The 16,492-nt window shown below is 36.8% G+C and overlaps 1 long non-coding RNA gene across 1 annotated transcript; it reads right to left on the minus strand.

Annotated features, from left to right (window-relative positions):
• Positions 1–802: 802 nt before the first annotated feature.
• LOC140135503 (uncharacterized) lies at positions 803–12,100 on the minus strand. Its single transcript, XR_011856526.1, has 3 exons — positions 11,987–12,100; positions 3,913–4,046; positions 803–1,135 (listed from the first exon to the last, which is right to left on the minus strand). It is a non-coding gene; the product is annotated as an uncharacterized lncRNA (long non-coding RNA).
• Between the last annotated feature and the right edge of the window lie 4,392 nt (positions 12,101–16,492).

Genomic DNA, 16,492 nt, shown 5'->3' on the forward strand with positions numbered 1-16,492 from the left:
AGTTTTATGTAATTGGGCGGAGTTTAAAGTTAGGTGACTCCATATATGGACAACATTATAATTATTTTGTGAAACAGGGCCTTTAAAAATAGAAATTCAAAAAAAATTAAATTGAGTCTTTCACTAGCGGTATTAAGACACCTATAATTGTTTTGTATTTTCTGTACTGAAATTGAATTGAAAAATAGGAACAGAAAGAAGCATTGGCGTAGATTTCTTTTGGGAAGGGGTAATGGGGTTGGAAAAAAATTCTTGAAATATAGTGAATCCGGCACCTTGGCGACAAATACGCAAGAAGCGCTAGAAATAATTTGCCATGTTGAAGCTAAACTGATGAAATATTGTGCCAATGTGGAATAAATCCGTGTGTAGTGCGAAAAAATTTGGGCTTTGGAGGCTAAAATGGCCAAATATGAGCTAATATGAGGTTAATTGGCTCAGAAACCCACATACAGGCATCAACATTGGGGGGTGATTGTATGGACCATCCCTCCTGGCAAAATATTGGGGTGGGGATTTATCCCCCTCCCCGGATCTACGCCTATTGAAAGAAGGACAGAAAGACTTGCGATACTATTACTATAGTGGTGGGCAAAAGGGGGCAACTGGTTTCTCAACCCCACCCCCCTCGGATCAGGACAAGAAAGCCCAAGCATCATATACAGGCATGTATGCCAAGCAAAGTGAATAGAAGGTGATATGATGCTTTAAAAAAAAGATGTAAGCCCTCAAAAGCTGCATGCTAATGCTATGCCTCATCGATCATGTAGAAATTAAAAGACAGGAGTTTGTAATTTAAATTATGCTAAATTTATTGTGCAAATCAAGCTTTAAATTATGTATGCATTGCATGACTTTCAAATCAGGTTAATAGGCATGTTCATTAGTCTACAATGTTCATCTTTGGCTGAATTTTACAAACATCAATTCGTCCACTTCCCATCACAAGAATCATCAGGTAGATATTTTTTTGTTGCCATGGATATGGTATAGTATCGCTATGGTTACTCAGACTTATCCTGGCCAGTAGTAAGTTGTTCACACTTCTTGCATGAATCTTCACATTCCTGTATGGTTTTCATCAAGAACGGGTTGAATTGAGTGGCTAGGTCAACATGTAGCAGATTAGCTTGCACTGAATAGGAAAGGGTATAAAAAGTGTTAACATTTTCAACTGATATTGAGACATAAGATACAAGTAATTTTTTGATCAAATGGGATAAACTTCTCAATGGCCTGGAGATTCTTCCCCCTTGGAATAATCAGCCCAGTGGCACCTTCCCACACCCCTGCAAATCATGGACCTTCATAAATTGGCAAAATAATTTTTTATTACTTCTGTGGTCCAGGTACGCACTGGGGTTCGGTGATTGCTTAGAAGTGGCAAGGTTTCCTCCGGCCTCTTCTACGCTACCGATGACCAATGGGTCAACCGTCTTGTTGTCAAGACTCCGTTGATCAGCCAATCAGCGTGTTTATCACTTCTGTGTTTACCCTTGTGTTCGCTCGGCAAACAACACAGACCACAGAAATAATAAAAAATTAAATTACATCACAGGACACAGGTCGTCTGTACAGGGTGTCCCAGAATGATCTATACCAGGAAAGATGGATTTTTCTATACATGTACGAAGGGCATTATTAATGGTAATATTGTTTTAAATTCTAAGATCTACATATATTTAGGTTTCTTAGAAATTTTAGATTTTAGAAATTGGATGTTTCTAATAGAAGTGAAACATGATATTGCGTAAAAATGGTGAATTTAGGGTTTTCACAAATCAACCTATTTTGAAAATATTGTTAACCATTGCGTAATATTGTTTTAAATTCTAAGATCTACATATATTTAGCTTTCTAAGAAATTTTAGATTTTAGAAATTGGATGTTTCTAATAGAAGTTACATGATATTGCGTAAAAATGGTGAATTTAGGGTTTTCACAAATCAACCTATTTTGAAAATCTGTAAAATAAGTTATTTGTAAAATGTTATATAGGTACTTTTGTCCTTACTTTCCTAAATTGTCGATATCTATCGATAATTTATGATGTTATGAAGTAATCCTTGTATGGAATAAAGGATTTATTACGCTTGAGTGACCTTATAATGCTATTGTTTCTTTGCTGGCAGTTTTCAAGATAATTACTGCCGTGTCTGCTGTCTGAGTGTCATAATTTTAAATGCCGGCGAAGATGCATTTGTCATGAAACTCAGAATGTTTGTCCTTAGTGTCGTAGAATTTATTTATGTCCAGATTTGAGATTTTAATTTTGAGTTAATTAAGGAAGTTATATTCACTACAATGTTTTAACCTGGGTTTGAACCTAAATATCTGAAGTCATATTAAAATGTTTCACTTAATTCCACATCAAGAATTGTTCAGCGTTGTACGCTCTACATCTGTGTCAAATTTGATGTATTTCCTATAAAAGAATGTAGGATTTTTACAACGGCTGGACGATGGTGATAAAGCATCCATGTGTTATGATGCCTTTGCGCTGTAAATTACACAAATGTAGTTTTTGTCCATTTTCAGTAATATCAATGTCACGCCAAACCACATCAAGCTATTTCCATGAAAATCACAGAATAAGTAGGTGACATGTGTGCCATTGTATTGCACCTATCAAAATTACATACTCTGTTGACTATATATATTTTAAAGATTTTTTTCAAACACGGTATAGATCATTCTAGGACACCCTGTACTTGACAGTCCCTGGTGAAAATCTTTTTGGGTCAACAATTCGTAATTTTGTGTGTGCTGGTTGTACACAGTAAAATAGTTCAGCAGATGAATAGAATTCAAATGAATAGAATTGTTGTTGAGTAAGACTCCGGAGGAGGCAATACTAATTTGAGCATAATTTATCTCAGTTCTGTGTCCACTGTCCATCATCTATTTTTGCTGGTTTTTATTATATTTTTTTTGCTAAAAAATTAAAGATTTAAAAAGTAATAAAAAAAATTGATTATCAGTCATACTTAGCTGTGCTTAGTTTACCAAAGAATATGGACATTTTGATCATATCTGCCATGAATTCCTCTTTCTTGTTATGATTGTGAGCAACAAACTGCCTAGTCTTCAAGGTCCAGAAGTGAAAATATATAAATTTGGTGTTTTATATAGCGCCTTTTCCGGATCTTAGAGGGATCAAAGCGATGTAATTTCGCTGCCATGGTGAATCATCACAATCAGATCGCATCAACTAGGCTAGTTGCAGCCGAACTTGGCGCAAACCTATCCGCACTTAGATTGTAACATCCACCAATTGTCTATGCAGCTCCCCAAATTCCATTGGGTGAAGGAAGTTTTTGATAGCCAAACAACTAATCACCGATTTTTTGAAAGCAGGAGGAAACCGGAGATCCCGGAGAAAACCTGCGAGAGCGAGCATGGAATCGGGATAAACCAAGTGCACATGAGTCCTTGGGCGCGCCGGGCTTGAACCCGGGACCTCAGTGGTGCAAAGCGAGGGACTACCGTTGCGCTAACTCGCCTCCCAAAAAAAAAAAAAAAAAAAAAAAAAAAAAAAAAAAAAAAAAATACCAGTTAATCAATTGTTTCTCATCAGATCTGGTAATTTAGTTGATTTAATTCAACCACCGTAGCTGTCTGTTAGAAGAACTGAGGAACTTCCGAAGACATGAAAACAATGTTTTAAACACCATTTTTGTACCCTAAATGAATGGACTCTGAAGTGCCTTTGATTTTGATCCTTAAATAAACCCAAAATATGATTGGATGTCACAATCAGTATCATGAATTCATAATTCATGTAAAAACATAACAACTTTCAAAATTGTAGGGCTAACCAGGGCCATTTTATATTCCATTCGCTGCAAATGGGATGGCCCTGGCTGCCCCAATGTTGGAGAATGCTGTGGGTCTGGCTGATTAGAAACTTACAGCAAGATTCCTGAAGTTGATCTTTTATTTCCTTCATTTTGTTGCTCAGAGCATCCAAGGTGTTCATTTGTTTCTGCTGGCAGTAGTTATCTGTGTTGGACTCCATTTTGATAGAGAAAGTCACAAATACTGACCTGAGAGTGAAAGGAAAAGAGACAAAAATGGTCTTGATTATTGATACGGTCAGGGTTGAAGCTAGGATAGGCCTATTCTTAGTGCTGGGTGGCATTTGATGAAAATCGTGCATATTTGGCAAAATTGACCAAATTCTTGACTAATTCAATGAAATTGTGCAATTTTGGACTCTGAGTGGTGGGCTCCAGTGCCAAAATTGCAGCTGAGTGATAGGCTCCAAAACTAAGTGGTGGGCTCTGCCGCCCACCACCGCCCACTGTAGCTACAACCCTACATCCAACATCCATGCACTACGAACTTACACACTATACTGCTGAATCTAAATACTCGACAGCTTTGTAAGGTCAAACTTTTCACTGTGAGGTTACCACGCTTGCGCGGAAGCTGTTTTGTGTGACCTTTATGCTAATTCAGTGACCCGTGTTCACTCATGCTGCCCTGCACTTCCCGCCGTGAATCAAATCATCCTCCAGACACGCTCCATAAGATATGCTAATGCATGGAGTACAAAGAATTACTTTGATCAATACCAGTTAAACAGGTGATTGGTATTGTACTCCATGCATTTGCATATTATCTGGAGCGTGTCTGGAGGATGATTTGGCCGAGTAAAAATAAAAACATGTTTCTCGTCCGGGTTTAAAAAAGGAGGAAGAGGGGCTTGAGGCCTTTTTTTTATTTTATTGTTCTGGTAGGTACGCCCCCGCTAGTGATCACAGAACCATCCAGAATTGTTTCTTGCATATTAGCAAGGCTATAGAAAACATCTAAACTTCCAAGACATCTTTCTTCAAAAGTTTTGACTGAATTTTAAAAAAAACTGAAAATAAATTTGAAGCGGCCTCAAAAAAGGAAGCGGAAGGGGACGAGAAACATGTTTTATTTCTTATTCTACCTTATGATCTTCCGTGAAGTATAAACAGGAAAATCCGAAATATTACTCAAATTTGGTCCAACTTTGGCCTAAATGTAACACAAAAATCGAAAATGTAACACGTTAAAACTAGCACAGTCTTATACTGTGTAGTTTTCCGATGATGCAAAAAATCAAAGTATTCATCGAAAAAATCCAAGAAATTGTGAATCTTGCGATGAAATTTATACATCAAAATGTTTCAGAATTGTCAACTTGCCTAAAAATTCCGTTGATCAAAAACATGTGCCCTGAAAAATGTCATTATTTTCCTTATCTCTTCACCAATTTTCAAGGTTTAAAAAACTTCGTGTAGATTGCCATTTTGTCTAAATGGGAGTAGAAAGTTGTCAGATTCAAAACATTATTCAACCCTCAAAGACCTTTCTAAAATCCCGTGCGAACACACGAAGATTAAAAGTTCGGCTGTTCATTCGCAAACATCGGCAGAAACTCGCTGAGTCGACTGTGATTGGTCAAGCGGCTGGAGCATGCGCGAGTAATTTAACAAGCATTTGGATACAGTAATATTTGTAGTGCCATGCCCATGGGAAGTCACTCATGCAGGGGTCGATTTAACTGGTGTCGTGGAGCAAAATGCTCCCCATTTTGGAAAACCTGCAACACAAATTTCAACTTGTATAGCAATTTTTTACAATGTAAACATTCTAATTTTATAAAAACATCGCCTAAATAAGGTTTTCGCTGAAAATTTGCTACGCAAATTTTTCCGAGTAAATCGATGAGTGATTTTATACATGCGGTACCGCGGAATCATGGCATGTTGCCTGTGGGGATCAACGCAAAGCCAGGTACCACGTGAGCAAACTCTAAAGTAGTGCAAATAGTGCGAGCGTACACAAAAGAACTTGGCCGGTAAGATGAGCGATGTCACCAGGTCTGAACGGCGAACGCTCTACCGGCGTCAGCTGAATTTGAGTATGCTTAGAGGGCACAGGGATGAAAAATTCCAATCTGTGTTAGGTATGTCCACATTGCTTATTATAGAGGGCGACGTTCAACTCAAAAAGCTCAAAAAGTTGCGACCACAGTAGGCCTAAATGGCTTAACTGTGTAATCCCCATACGAAAATACAAAATTTTGAAATTTGGACACCAGAAACTTGGAGACGTAAAAGTCAAGTGCTGGTAATTTATGTTTGATACAGAAGTCATCATGCAGTGATAGTTAGATTTCATAAAATAAAATCGCCTTTGTGTAAAACGGATCGCCGTGGTGAAAAATGATGCATTACTTGCTTTTTTGTACAGTAAGTCATTGTAGGGCATCAATGATGGCCGCAGAAAAATGAAAAATTTTAAAAACAGACATTTGCCCAGCCCCATAACTTTATGAGCTACAGACATGGTTGACCCCTCATTTTTTAAGTTAAATAATCACCTTTTTAAATAAAACTAGCGGGTACCCGCGCTTCACGCGGGCCCCCGCTAGATGAGTAAATGGGAGCGGTTAGTAAACGGAAGCGGTTAGTAAACGATGGAAATGGTAATGGCAATTGGTATCGCTTTTAACAGCTCAATTATTACGCGGTTAGTGATGGTAGGCCTACCAGGCCTACCATTTTTTGCCTCTACATTGCAAACGACTTCCTTAGCATAAAATCTGTTGCGTAATTTTTGTATCAAACACCCTTTTTACTTATTTTTCTTTGTCTTTCCCTTTTTTCTTTCTTTCAGTCTCTCTCTCTTTCCATGCTCCATTTCTCTTTCTTTTTCTTGCTTGTTCACTTTCTTTCTCTCTATCTCTGTCTTCTTTCTTTCTTTCTTTCTTTCTGTATGTCTATTTTTCTTTGTCTTTCCCTTTCTTTCTTTTCGTTTGTCTCTCCTTTCTCTTTCTTACTTTCCCGATGTTTCTTTCTTTCTTTTCTTCTTTCTTTCTGTCTTTCTTTCCCTCTTTCTTTCCCTCTTTCCTTCCCCTTTTTACTTTTTCTTTCCCTCTTTCTTTCCCTCTTTCCTTCCCCTTTTTACTTATTTTTTCTTTGTCTTTCTTTTTTCTTTCAGTTTCTCTCTCTTTCCTGCGTTCCATTTCTCTCTTTCTTTTTCTTGCTTGTTCACTTTCTTTCTCTCTCTTCTTTCTTTCTTTCTTTCTTTCTTCCTTTCTTTCTTTCTGTATGTCTATTTTTTCTTTGTCTTTCCCTTTCTTTCTTTTCGTTTGTTAAATAATCACCTTTTTAAATAAAATAATTTCCATTTGAAAAAACCTACTTGAACATTTTGTGATCATGCCTATCTGTGCGAATATTAATCTAAGATACACGCACACCTGTATCAAAAAAAGTATTGAAAACTTAAAGTTAAAATTACAGGGGGCCATTATTATCATTTCATAATGGTGGCATCACATCCATCTTTTCAAATTTCCAATTAATAATAGACAAAATCACAAATAAAATGATTTATCAGAGAAACCAGGGTCTACTCTAGTCTAGATGCCTGTCTATGCATAACCTATGGTATTTGGTCCACACCAATCATTATATCACCATGATTTTTCAAATGATGCAGATATCTCAAGTTAGTTGTCTTAAATTTATATGTCTTATTTATAGTACGCAGTGTTCGAAATAAACACTTATCCTCTTGTCCTCTTGTCCAAAAATCACTGGGGACAACCAAATTGAGATATGTACTTATCCTCTGGACAACCACTATATATTACCTCTTAAATATGGCACATTTTGGGGACAACCAAAATGTTTTGAGGACAAGCAGAATTTATACTTAAAGTTGTCCTCGGGACAACCTCCATATTTTCCTTATTTCGGACACTGATAGTACGTCACTGCTCAATAATTAATAATCGCTGAGCTATCCGCATTGTTGACTATATTTGGAATGAAATAATATATCTTTGTTTTACCTCTTTTGTTCAGCTCGAAAATGGAGACAGACATTAATTTATAGCATAAGCATAGGTAGGCATGATCACATTCTAACATGTGAGGGTGGGCTTCAATAAACTTCTTATGATCCAAGATCCTGCCTTAACGCGGCTGTGTACTATAGACATTGTTTCTTTCGCGAAATTGAGTTTTTTTGATATGTTTGTACTTTGTTATGTTTTTTATAAATTATACAAGGAATGAAAATCCAGATTTGTAAACTCCAACTGCAATATTTTAAGGATTTTATTTCACTATTCCACTCGTGTTTGAAATTGAAAAGGAAAGAAAATCTTTGTTGTACCAGCCAGGGTACACGCGCGCAACAACGCATCGCGTTGCGTATTGCGCAATTTGTTAACGCACAAATACGCTACGCATACGCGACGCTTATCTGCATGCGCGGCGCATCTTATGGAAAAACCACGGGAGCACTGATTTTACAAAAACCTAGTGGTCAAATGGCTTCGTTTTAGCTGATAAAATGTGGGTTTTTTCAAGTTCTTTCCCCCGATTTAAATATCAAGTTATGAATGGATTTTGCTCAAACTTCTCAAGGGGCCGTGGATTAACCCGATGTTTATGTAATGTAAGGTAGAAAAACGAAAACTGCCGCATTCTCATGTGAGATTTGATGAAAGTAGTAAATGTGACCACTTTAAACTTCAACGGCCATTATTTCAATATTCATTTTCTCGGTAAAATGACGATTTAGGTACACAATAACTCAATAAATACAGCATCTATAGGTAAGCAAATATGATCATCGTATGAAGCATGATCGACTCAAGAAACTGTTTTCCCATTTTTTTTATATTTTGGTCTATTTCCGATTTTAGGCATCATTTTGTGCAAAATAGGCGTTTGCGAATTTTAAAAAGTTCGTTTTGATGCCTTATATGGTCAATATCTCAAAAAACAAGGCCAATATCAAAAAACTAAAAAAACGTTTTTGGAATGGAGCCTCAAGATTCAGATAAAAACAAAATAAAATATTTTGGAAAGAGTGTTTTTTTGTTATGATGTACCGAACAATTATTGCCAAAAACTCACTTTTTGGGGATTTTCTTCACAACTGTTGTTTTTACACCAAATCTATATTTATATTAAGATTCATTGATGTCTTGCCTTTATAAAAATGTATACTTTTATATGTCTTACGTGAATAATTACAAAGTTATTTTACTTTTACTACATGCATGTCTGAGAGTACACAGCTGCCTTAACTGTGTAATCCAATAGGAAAACGAAGAAAATTTGGATTTTGACCCTCAAAACTCCAACCTGCATAAATTTTAGTAAAAATGCATTTGCATACCTGCCAACATTGAAAACCTAGAAAACAGAGTACATGGCGAACGTAGGGCGCGAAGCGCCCGTAGTATCGCCTCTGACGGCGGGGGGTCCAGGGGCCCGCTCAAGGGCCCCTGGTGGGGTCCAGGGGCAAAGCCCCCAAAGCTAGAGGGTTTCTACACTGTAAAAACCCTTATACATTGTAAGCCCCTTCACATTAGACACATTTTATAGAAAAACAACAAGGTGAAAATGAAGCCCTAGGCTTTTATACACTTTGAGGAGGGATTTATACTCCATATCTAGCAACAATTTCAACACATATTTGATGACTACAACCTTTGAAAAAATCTGAAAAAACATTCTGGGACCTGTTTTATAAGTTTGAAAAATATGCTTCCTTCACACAGAAAATGTGCTTTTAAAAATGCAGTTTCCTATACTTTTGTACATAACGATCATTTGTTGAAGCAATTTTTTGGCTTTATAACAAGGCCTACGTGACTGAAAGGACGTTGATATGATGCACAATACAAAGGTAAAAATTTAAAAAAAATCCATTTTTTCTTAATTTTTTCAAAGTTTTTGGCAACTTGAGAACCTCTAGACCTATTCTGAAGGTTGCATTTGAGGGGGATTTATACTCCATATCTGGCAACAATTGATGACTGCAACCTGTGAAAAAACATTCTGGGTCTTGTTTTTACAAGTTTGAAAAATATGCTTCCTTCACATAGAAAATGTGCTTTTAAAAAATCAGTTTCCTATACTTTTGTACATAATGATCATTCGTTGAAGCGATTTTTTGGCTTTATAACAGGGCCTACGTGACTGATAGGACACTGATATGATGCACAAATATACAAAGTTAAAAATTCAGAAAAAAACAACCATTTAACAGTTTTTGTTGACTTTGGAGAAACACTAGACGTATTCTGAAGTGCTAGGATCATTCACAGATGATTTGAAGAAAAAAAAATTGGAAAACATTACAAAAAAATTACAGTTTGTTATCTTTAATATGGAAACCACTAACTAATGTTTACCTCTTCATCTATCACAATATTATACATGCATTTGTTTTCCATGCATTTTATAATGTGCTAGATGAAGAGGTAAACATTAGTTAGTGGTTTTTTGTAATTTTTTCCAATTGTTTTCAAATTAACTGTGAATGATCCTAGCACTTCAGAATAGGTCCAGTGGTTCTCCAAAGTCGCCGAAAACTTTGGAAAAGAAATTTTAAAAAAAATTATAAAAAAAAAAAAAAAAAAAAAAGTACTCCTTTATTTAAAACTCGGGAAATCGGAGTAACTCCGCGAAAATCGGAGTAGTTGGCAGGTATGCATTTGTGGAATACTATTTACTATCAAGTAGTGAAAGCCACATTTCATGAAACATTAGCACATTTTTGTAAAATGGCCCTTCGTGCTCAAAAATTTAGCCATAAAATACATACACACATGTTAAGACATAGGAAGCCATTGATAATGCTGGGACACCAAATTTGGGACATTCAGACGAGCATACTTTTCCTCATAACATTGCCAATAGTAGGCCTACATACATGATTGACCCCAAGGCATTAGCCAGAGAGGTGTCTTTAGGGTGTTCAAAATGGTCAAAAATACCTTATTTTACATAGGCCTAATCAGGGTGTCCACTTCCTATTCACTCCATTATAAAAATCAGAAATTTAGGGTGTCCAATTGAAAACAGGGCGTCCAAATGACACCTGGACACCCTTTGGCTAATGCCTTGATTGACCCCTCATTTTTAAAGCTAAATGATTCTCTCTTTAATGAAAGCAGTTTTAGATGAATTTATTAAATTTCAAAATTTTATGAACATGCCTAGCATAGGCTTATGAGCATAAAACAAAACCAAATAAGAAACTCTAACCATAATGTTTGGCTTGTCGTCATGTTGCATGCCATGATCATGATGATGTGCCGGCTTGACATGCTTGAATGATTTACTTGACAGGACCTATAGGATAGCTAAAATAATAGTTTCTCGATCATGAGAGTATGAATGTAGGCCTACTGCATGCACTGCGTAATGTCGCAAGTTATGTGGAATGACACAACAGCGCGATCGATTGTGCACGCATAGGAAATTGCCATTGCGTGCCTATTGATCTCTCATGATCGAGAAACTATAGTATTATTTTAGCTATAGGCTAGGGCCCTAGGCCAAGCCTTGCCAAGCCCAACCCAAGTCAATTCTCTTGGTCGGGCTGACGTCACAAAGGGGAAATACTGAGCCTTGTAAAACCAGTGTGCGCATATGCAGTTCCCCTTTCTCGAGCTGGTTGCTAGGCGCGCGCTTGTGCAAAGGGGACAATGTTCCCGGATGTCCGACTGAGTGAATATTAAAAGGCCTACTCTAGACTAGTTCTAGACATCGCAGCAAGGTCCTTTTGCACTTTTAGGCTCGGCCTAGCCTACGAGCACGACGAGTACGAGGTCACTCGTCAGGCTAGCCTAAAGCCTCCAGCATACTTTCCTGCCGCTGTGGCAGGGCGTTTCAACCAATGACAAGCCTTGATTGTGTCCGTTTGTCTGCAATACGCGTGCGCCACGCCGCTCAGCGGCAAGCGACAGGGTAGTATGAAACCAGCATAAGCCAAACCCGGAGGCTCAAAACTCGCATGCATGCATGCATGCTCGGGTGGCTAGATTCGTATATCACTCAGTACTTGTAACTTGTTCTGCACTGCAGGCTTATTATTAATTTATGATTATTTAAATAATAAACCATTTAGCTCAAACGAGGTTTGACATTTAAAGAAAAGAACGCTTTTTAAAGAATGACATAGCAAGGCAAACCTTCAGATATGCCGAGATATCAAGAAATCGGTGATTCATTAATTTAAGTTTTAAGCTTCCGTGGTTTTTTTTTTTTAAGGTTTTTTCGTCTGCTCTTCCGCTTCACGTGACTTGCGTTTCTACTGTAGGAAAAATCTACATTAATAATTTCTCAACCCAAACACAATTTTTTGTATTGTTGTCACAATTTGTGATTTATAATTTATTTAAGTTCTTGACGGTGAAATAAATTAAAATCGTATGTTTGGTCTCTTTTTGCTTCTTTTTCAGTATCTTATAATTATTTAGTATATAGAAACAGCATGATATTTTCGGTGATTCCCGTCCGTTCCCGTTTGCTTTGCGATTTAACAAGTTGTTGCATGGAATAAACAGGGTTGCCAAACCCGCGATTTCGGCGCCCAATTGGGCGATTTTCAACTTCCGTCCCGCGACAAAGAAAGTGCTCCCGCGATTTCGCGACATTTGGGCTACTTTGAAAATCTCACCCGCGAAATGTATTAAATGTTGGGCGATTTGTGACAAAGCCGACTTCAAAACTTATTTTTTGATCATGATTGCCAATTCTTTCAATGGTCATTCAACAAAAGCACCAAACAACTAATTCAATAAAGCAAAAGTTACAAAAGAGTAAAAGACTCTGTGGTCAGTGTGATTGATTGTGCTTCCCATGACAATGGCACGCACGGGGAGGGGCTGGTAGGCCTATGGTTAATCGACTAATCGCATCACATGTTGTTGCTAAAGACCACTTGAGCTGGATGATTATCCTTAGAATATTCCCATCTAAATACTCACAAGTAGTTTGATTAATTAGATAATTATTGACTTAGCTTCTAAGTGTCAGCGGGGTGCCAAGTTTAAGTTTCTACTTCAACATAAGTTTTTTTTTTCCATTGGCGGTTCTTTTGAAATAAAAATGTGTAAACACCTACCGCACATTTTCTTTTGAAACGGCATGATGATCAAAAGTATGCCTACTGGCCGTTTTGAATTTGATTAAAAATATTACATGCACATATTGTTATCACTCAGCTGAAGGCAAATTTTTGTAGGCCTATCCCCTATATTGCAATGAATGGCATATTTGTTTCAGCATTTCCCCAAAATTAAAAAGATACCGTAGTGCAGAACCCCGTCAAAAGTCAACATTTTATTTTCCTTGCAGTTTATTTTTTCTTAAATTTTTGAAAATGTTTGTTAGTTTTTCATTATTTCAATTTGCAGTTTAAACATTTTTTGCAATTTTGTTAGTTTATAATTTATTTCAATATTTCCACAAAAATTCACAAATAAATTTTCCTTACAGTAGGCCTAGGCCTATAACAAAAAAGTCAGTATTTGTTGGTTTTTTTATAATTTATTTCAGCATTAAAAAAATAGAAAGAAAGGGGTGTAGAACACCTCCGAGCCATCTTTTAATTTTCCTTTTTTTTTAAACTTGTTTCATTTTTTGTTAGTTTTTCATAATTTATTTCAGCTTTTCCCAAAAATTCCAAAATAAAGGGGGGTATAGAACCTCCTCAAATCGACTTAAAATTTTTCTTCCGCTTTTATTTTTTTATATTTTTTTTTCAGTTTTTTCAGTTTTTGTTGTTTTTTAGAATTTATTTCAGCATTTTCCAAAATTTCAAAATAAAACGGGGGTGTAGAACCCCCCTAAATCGACTTTAAAATTTTGGGCGATTTTTTGGCTATTTGGGCGACATTTCACGGCTAATACCCGCGACTTGGGCTAAAAAGTTTTGGCAACCCTGGGAATAAAGAATAGATATACGAAGTGCGAATGTTCATTGTGTATAAATTTTACAGTCATTTGCTTTCAATTAAAGTTTAAAACACATTTGAGACAGTGCAAAACAAAGAATTAGCCGAAGGGGAACTTTGAAGGAGGTAGACCTGAGTATTTATGCCAAGCAAATTTAGCTGGTAGGCATGCCAGCCCATGTTACCGGTAGTCGGTACATGATGTAGGCTGCCATGATCTACAGTGATCTATCACTATCATGTACTTGATCATGCTATATATGCCAGGCAAACCTTATCATGTTATCATCCCGGGGTTATCATGCTTATGCTGGTTTCATACTTTCCTGCCGCTCTGAAGATGATTTTCCTTCACTGCGCAGTCGTGCCTAAAACGCTAGCGGTGACCAGCGGCAAGCCGATATATCGATCACTTTGCCGCCGCGGCAGCACCGCTCCGGGGCACCGCTGGGAGTTTAATTCAAGTCAACTCGGAGCGGTGCCGCTCTGACGTATGAGAACAAAATGATGAAGCGTCACGCCGCTCAGCGGCAAGCGGCAGTGAGAAAGTATGAAACCAGCATTAGGCTAATGGAACTTGATTGTTAGTTTCCTATTGACCGCCCGCATCACTTTTTCAATTTGACCAAAACTTTCATTATTTTCATAAAAAGTCAATGATCTGAAAATTGAAATGGAAATAATCAAAATTGAAACTCAAAAAATGACTGACATCCCCTGCTGATCATAATCAGCAGTTTTTCTTAGTTGTAGGGGTAGAGGGTGTAGTAAATAATGGAAATTTAAGGAAGGATTACCTCATGTTTTTAGTGATTACAAAAATTGCAAATTTCTTTTCATTTTAATGAAAACAAATTCAAATCTTTTCTCAATCTGTTGCAAAATGTCTGTAAGGCCGTATAAAATTAATGTTTTGGTTCTCGTCCCTCCCTCGTCAATTTCTGGGATTTGTCATATTTTTTTTTTTTTTATAGATTTTTCAATTATTTTAGACTTTGGAATGATTCATGAATTTTTCATACATATAAATAAGTTTATTAGAGAACAAGGATCACTTCCAAGTCTTTTTGTGGTACTCTAGGGGGTTTATATCCCTTAGAATCTCACATTTGAAAAAAAAAAAGAAAAGCACCTCATCGTTTCCTCGAGCACTGTTTGAAAAGACCGAAAACTACTGACAATGATGATTTTACATTGAAAAAAAAAAAAAAAAAACCTCCCTCCCTCATCAATTCATGAAAATCCTCTGGACGAGAACCAAAATATTAATTTTATACGGCCTAAAGATGATCTAAGCATTAATACCGGTTTTGAGATGGTCTTTCATCAACAATATACTTTGGTACTGGTGGGGAACCTAAATTTGGAGAAAGCTGTTCATAAAATCATTGATTTTGTTGACATAATGGATAATGAAAAGAGACCGAATAATGAATAATGAAATAGCGACCTCGTCTTTTTTTTCAAACATCCAATCGGAAACTAATAATCGAGTTCCATTGGCCTTAGTTAAAGCCATATTATAACATTTGCTGAGGAGGACGCCCTCACTGATTTTTTAAAATGCATTTTTTTACACGATTATATTGAAACGGAGAGCCAAAATGCGATTTCAGATTTTTGGCCTGTTTTTAAGCTTACCTCCCGTGTGTTGGCTATGGCTGAAATATGAAAAATTTAGCTCTTGTCAAATTCATATTTAGAGAAAAGTCACGATGCTCAGGTGTTCGTGGTAGTTTTTGATTGTTATTATGAATTTAAAAACTCATTAATGAAGTCATCTTAGGTAGATATCACATATTGATGAAGTCTTAGGTACCGGCATGACCGGTATATAGCACATATCGATGAAGTTATCTTAGGTAGATAGCACGTATTGATGAAGTCATCTTAGGTAGATAGCACGTATTGATGAAGTCATCTTTAAGATGACTTCATTAATGAGTGCTATCTACCTAAGATGACTTCATTAATGAGTGCTATCCAGTGGCGATCGTGGCCGCCTAACCCGGGGCTGAAGAAGGAACAATTTTGTCGCCCTTCTTTAACAGCCCGAAAAGGTTGACCCAATTTTTTTCACGGTCCATATTTTGACCCGCGGGGGGCTGGCGCCCCCAAAGCCCCCCCCAAAAATATGCGCATGCTATCTACCTAAGATTACTTCATCAATGAGTGTTATCTACCTAAGATGGCTTCATCAATGGATGATATCTACCTAAGATGACTTCATCAATGGGTGCTATCTACTAAGATGACTTCTAATCTAAAGTAACACAGAAAGCTCAAACAGTACGGTAACACATAACTTTAAATTAATCATTCAACACCTGACTCTAAGATGACTTCATCAGTGCTATCTACCTAAGATGACTTCATCAATGAGTGAGGATATACCAAAGATGACTTCATCAATATGTGATATCTTCCTAAGATGACTTCATTAATGAGTGCTATCTACCTAAGATGACTTCATCAATGAGTGTTATCTACCTAAGTTGACTTCATCAATGGATGATATCTACCTAAGATGACTTCATCAATGGGTGCTATCTATATAGGTAGATATCACATATTGATGAAGTCACCTTTGGTATATCCTCACTCATTGATGAAGTCATCTTAGGTAGATAGCACATATTGATGAAGTCATCATAGGTAGATAGCACTGATGAAGTCATCTTAGCGTCAGGTGTTGAATGATTAATTTAAAGTTATGTGTTACTGTTTGAGCTTTCTGTG

The sequence above is a fragment of the Amphiura filiformis genome, chromosome 2 (assembly GCF_039555335.1).
Source record: "Amphiura filiformis chromosome 2, Afil_fr2py, whole genome shotgun sequence".
NCBI lineage: Eukaryota > Metazoa > Echinodermata > Ophiuroidea > Amphilepidida > Amphiuridae > Amphiura > Amphiura filiformis.